This window comes from Chaetura pelagica, unplaced genomic scaffold (assembly GCF_000747805.2).
Source record: "Chaetura pelagica isolate M959 unplaced genomic scaffold, ChaPel_1.0 scaffold174, whole genome shotgun sequence".
Lineage (NCBI taxonomy): Eukaryota > Metazoa > Chordata > Aves > Apodiformes > Apodidae > Chaetura > Chaetura pelagica.
The window spans coordinates 2,882,663-2,888,104 of NW_009953722.1; the positions used below are offsets into that span (position 1 = coordinate 2,882,663).

A 5,442-nucleotide genomic window follows, 5' to 3' on the forward strand; every position below is an offset into this window, starting at 1 on the left:
TGGTCCCATGGAGTTGCCTGATGAGCCTGTGGTGCTGTGTAGGCCTCCCTCCTTTTCCGGCCAGGTCCATGCATCCATGAGCTAGACTGGTGACTAACAAGCAGCCTGTCCTGGCTGATTTGGAAAATACAGTTTACAACCTGAATTGAAGAGCTCTGGTGAATCCCACAACATAATAACCGAGTTAAATGCAAATTACATCGTCATTTATGAAGTCTCAAAAAACGCAAGTGCTCTTATAAACTAATTGAAATGGAAATAAACTCGTTTTCCTTGGATGCTGTTGAGCTTTACCAAGTGCCTGCTGCTCTGCGCGGGCTGCGTAATGGGCCACGTATGGTTACCCAGCCCCTGCACATATGGTGGAGCTTGATGAGCTCCGAGGTCAGCTCTGGGTGGCGGTTGCTGCTCTCCTCCCCACACCCTTGGGATGCCCAGCGAGCAGGGTGGAGCTGCAGCCCCCAGCAGCACACAGCTGCAGAGGACAGGCAGGTTTCTCAGACCCTCAGGGATGCTCCAGCAGAGAGACACAGAGACCTGACACAACCAAACCCTTCCCAGTCTGTCATGAAAGGCCTGGAAGTCACTCAAGAGGGTTGTTTATTACCATGAAATGCTTATTTATGACTGTGGGATAGCTCGGTATGGTGTGTATGACCTTACCTGACAAAAGTGACCTTAAGATGCAAAGTGCTGTGCCCTCTTCTTGTCTCTGCACCTTCTTCCCTCATTAACATTAGGGAGGCTTGTGGGGCCATCTTGGAATGGCAACAAGGACCACATCAGCTGGAGGTTCACAGACATTTCATTGCATTGGTGCTTTGGCTTTGGAACTTGCTTTTTAATCACTTCTGGGTTCACAACATTATTTCTGCTTCACCCCCAGCTGCAGCCCCCCCAGCTGCCCAGCCAGGCCAGTGGGTGCTCACACAGCAGCTCAGCACAGAGTGCAGGTCTTAAACTCCTTATTGATAATGAAGGTAGCTCTGGTTTATTATTTATTTATTTTTTGCTCTGGTTTGAACAAATCAGTGACCCTGAATTTTCTGGCAAATCCACAGATGTGGCCTTCTATGGGAAAAATATTGGGTCCTTCTGGTGTTCATTAAAAATAAAAGAGGATAAAACTTAGCACCTGGGATAATAGCATTTGTCAGTTCCATCTACAGGTTGCTTAGCTCAGCTGAATTAATGTCTGCCAAATGGGCAAGCTTGAAAGATCCTTTTCCCCTCTCCTTTAAAAATCCTGTTAGGCATACTTAAAAATCACAGGTAGACAAAAGATCGTCTCAGCTCTCTGCTTTGACCCCTTTACCTTTACAGAATTCCTTATTATATCATTCCCACCATTAATCTTATCTAACATGGTCATTCACATCCAGAATTCAGAGAAATGGTGGCCTATTTACACTATTGCCTAATTATCCTTATTAACTTGTTCTTGAATTTGACTTTCCAACTTTAGCTTTCACTTTCTAACTTGCAGTGAATGTTGTTCCTGAAACTATAGAGGAAATCCAGGAAGCTTTGACAAAGAAGCTAAGGAAGGGGGAAATATGTACGGCAACTTCTGCCCTGCTTGGTTAAGCAGAACTTTCCCTGACATCCTGAAATAGATGAGGTCCTGATAAAAACAGTTGTGATTGACTGTTGTGCTATCTGGATTTTTAAATGAATATGAAAACTTGCCAGGCACTTCATCTTTTTCAAAGGAACAGCCAAGAGAGAAACGAATTCTGCTATGCAGTTTTGAGGCTAACAGCCTACAGTCAATGAAATTCTGATCAAGCATGGTGCAATACCCATGTCATTGCAGGAGCCACTTATACTACCCAGTGTTCCCTATCTAAAAGCCTTAACTAGTACTTTACATTTCTGGGAGGGAGGTAAGGAAGATGGGTGGGATGGACTGGTCTCTGGAGGTAACCATTGCTGGCTGGAAGCAACAGAAGGAGACCAGGTGAACTAATCTGGGAGAAACTAATCCCAGCATAATTTTAATTTTAGGTTTTAAGAAAGAAATGTAGGATTATGGTTGGCTGCTATTGATATAAACATCCAAGTTTTTTAGGTGCTCCTAAATCCGTGCTTGAGATCAGTAACATTTTGTGGCAATCAAGTTCAGGAGCTGAATGTGTAGGTGAGGAACTGGAAAATCCTGTACCAGTTCAATCAAGGTCTCCTCCACCATACACATGTCCTTGAGCTGTGAGCAAGGCTGATGAGAACCTGGTGAGCTTCACACTGATGAGCTGCCCTACATCTCCGTGTTACCCATCTCCCAGCTTGTTTCACTCTCTATAGGGTGCCCAGTTCCTGGCACCATGTGCCAAATATCCTTCACTTCACATTGATGGGAGATGAGGATGCAAATAAACAGGCAGGGTCAGCCACTTCTTTCTTTGTTCTCTGGAGGCCTAACCCAGAGATGGCAGGTACCTGCAGAGAGGTTCAGAGCAACCACAGCAGACCTTGACTTGTTAACAAGATTGTCTGATTCTGCTGAAGGACAGGGGAAGACTACACTTCTGTGGGATGTGTATCTGTGACACCAAAAGGATAAGTACCATTATCTGTCACCTTGGACTTGGAGATGGCTTCTATTCCAGAAAAATGCTACATTTTCCATGTAATGGAAATCCCAGCACAGTACCTTTGCCTCTAAAAGCATTCATGAAATGATCCCTTTCACAGGGAACTGTTACTCTCTGACTTCTTGTCACAGGGCTCCTGGCCCTGGTGCTCAGTATGAAATGGCTCCTGAGGGAGCCCTCGGCTGCCTTTGCTGGCTGCACTGGGGTTGGTTTGCTTGGCAGCTCTGCTGGGGCTCCTGCACCTGCTTTCTTGCTGAAGGAGAGCACAGTTCACTGAGACACATTGCCTTCCCCTGCCTCCCCAAGTAGGAATGGCTGGGCTGCTTCAAGGCTTTTGCAGCCCTTCAAGCTGCCTGTCTTGGCCTCCCCGTTGCAGTCGTTGCCCTTCTCACCACTGTGGCCAGTGCCTGGCTGGTGGGGCCACCAGCTGCCCTCATCTCCTGCTCCCAAGCTGGGGAGTGCAATGGAGACCAGCCTAGTAGTGTCCCGGTAAGCAGAGCAAGCCCGGAAACATCCTTGCCTCCCAAGAAGCCAAAATACAGCCAGAAGGAAAGGAAGGTTGTCTGCCAGGCTGTGTGGCAGAGGAGGAAGGGGTGAGAAGCACACAGGAGGCAGCAGGAAAATAAGTGGAACGGGGCCCTTGCCAAGAGGCTGAAAGCTCTGTCATCAGGGGAGTGCCCAAAATATGTCACAGTAGTGGTAGATCCAGTTCTCTAACAGGTACCAGGGGGTGGGCAGATCCTTAGTGCTTTGCAGACTGCAAATGATGCCTGTGTGGTTGAGAGTTAGGCTGTTCCCTGCAGCATTACCTGAAGGAGAAGGACTGCATCATCTCAGGTGGAAGAAGGAAATGAATGGACAGAAAAACCAAATGTCCTGGCTCTGCTTTGCTTCTGTCCATGGTTCACAACTACAAACAAGATGCCCAGAGCTGCACAAAGGGACAGAAGGAGACCCTCCAGAGCTATGCAGCTCATGTGGTGGAGAAACTGCCTGGGAAAATCCTGGCACTGGCAGTAGTTGAAGTGGAAAATTATTTCAGGACTCTCAGGGTTCAGTCAAGAAAGGGACCATGACAGGCAGCAGCCAGTGGAAACCAAGAAGAGGAACAGGGAAAAAGGAAGTTAAAGATTCTGGCCTGGAGATAATCAGAGTGGATGTAGAAGATACTCTGGAGGACCTGCAGCTATCCACAAAATCCAAGTCAGGTTTTCTGAGAGCTGGGAGCAGCTTGAAGAATTTGCCACTATGTTCATAAAAGCTGTAGCTGAATCACAGATCAAGGGAGAGAAGGCAGGGTTCTCTTTCTACTTAGAGAAGTGGTGGTGCAGAGGGATGGAGGTGGATCCTTCTGGAAAGCTCCTCTTGGAAGTTTGGAAACAGCAGATACAAAAATTTAACCATGTCAGCCCTGAGATGGCTGAAGCTACTGTGTGTGCCTGCCCTTCTCCTCAGCTTCTGATCCATACCTATAGCAGATGCTACTCAGAGCAGGAGTGGGAATATCTGCTGGCTGATTTCCCTGTGCACCGTGGTGACAGTGTGACAGCCACCTCCTGGCACATTGGACCAGACCTCTCCCAACAAATCTATCTGCAGATAGCTTCTCAGGGTCCTGATCTCTACCTGAATGTCACCGGGTAGCCCCAGGGAATGAGGATTTCACTATTTGCTTGGTTTAAGTATTCAGCTTCCTTCTGGGAAATAGATAATACACAGATTTCTGGCCTTTCTGGTTGGGGTTCATTTGTTTGTCATCGCTCCCTCTGCTGCTGCTGCTGGTGCTCCTGAATACTGTTTTCTCAGCAGAGAAGAACACTGTTCACAGAGACAGGTTGCCTTCCTCTGCCTCTCTAAGTCATTCAACTCTGATTCCTCTTGCTCAAACAGTGAAATGTCTTTGCATGTATTGTGAAGGCTTAATATTTCTCCTTAATGCAGTTGTACCACAACCCACCACAATGAAAGAAAACAAGTTAAAAACATTTGTACTGTTTGTGAGGACAATTAAGACATTTATCTTGTGTAATTCCATCCAGATTACCATAAATGAAAGGTAAATTGGTTTTGGAATAAAAGTGTTTTGTGCTTATGAAGACACAACATGTCTGTGTGTGTCTCAGAAGACTACGTAGGCAGAGAGCTGAAAATGTACAGGGTGGGGTGAAAGCTGCCAGTGAGAAAGAGCACCCCTGTGCACTGCATCCTCTCCTGCAGATTCACAGAGGCCTCCCAGGGGCTGCCAGCTAAGATCCAGCAGGATTTGCCTCGCTTGACTGAGAGGTCGGCATGTTAGCAGAGGTTAGTTGTACACTGGAACCGAGCACCCAAGGGTCTCACTATGAAGAGAAAGGAGCAAGGCCTTCCAGAGGCTGATTCATGCATCCTTAGGCAGGAGTTTAAGAGGCTTGAGATGAGTCACAATCAGTGCTACCTGCTCTCCCCACTGATCATTGCACAGAGTCTGCAATATGGACAAGAGATATTTCCTGACTTCAGAGTCAGTTGGCTGAGGAAGCCCAACAGCTTTAAACCATATCCTTAGTTGTGAATAACCTAAAAGCTCAAGTCCCATTTCCAAGGATTTTGTAGATTAACAATAGGCAATGTGGGGTTTAAGCATGATTAAGACCCCTAGATCAGGCTGCAGCAATAACTTCAGACAGACTTTATAACCTTGCTAGTTTGACATCCACTTGATTATATCCTGCAGCTTACTTCACTTTGCTACAGATGATCTATCTCACCCTGCTTTTTATTGATATATGATCAGATATTTCTCTGAAGCAACCCTGATAATTTAGGTGCTGTGAAAACTGGAAGCATTTTTCTTACCCAAAATCTGAAA

General features: G+C 46.5%; 1 pseudogene; it reads left to right on the top strand.

The window, feature by feature from the left end:
- The first annotated feature begins 3,057 nt into the window (after positions 1-3,057).
- LOC104391286 lies at positions 3,058-4,238 on the top strand (annotated as a pseudogene).
- The last annotated feature ends 1,204 nt before the right edge of the window (positions 4,239-5,442 follow it).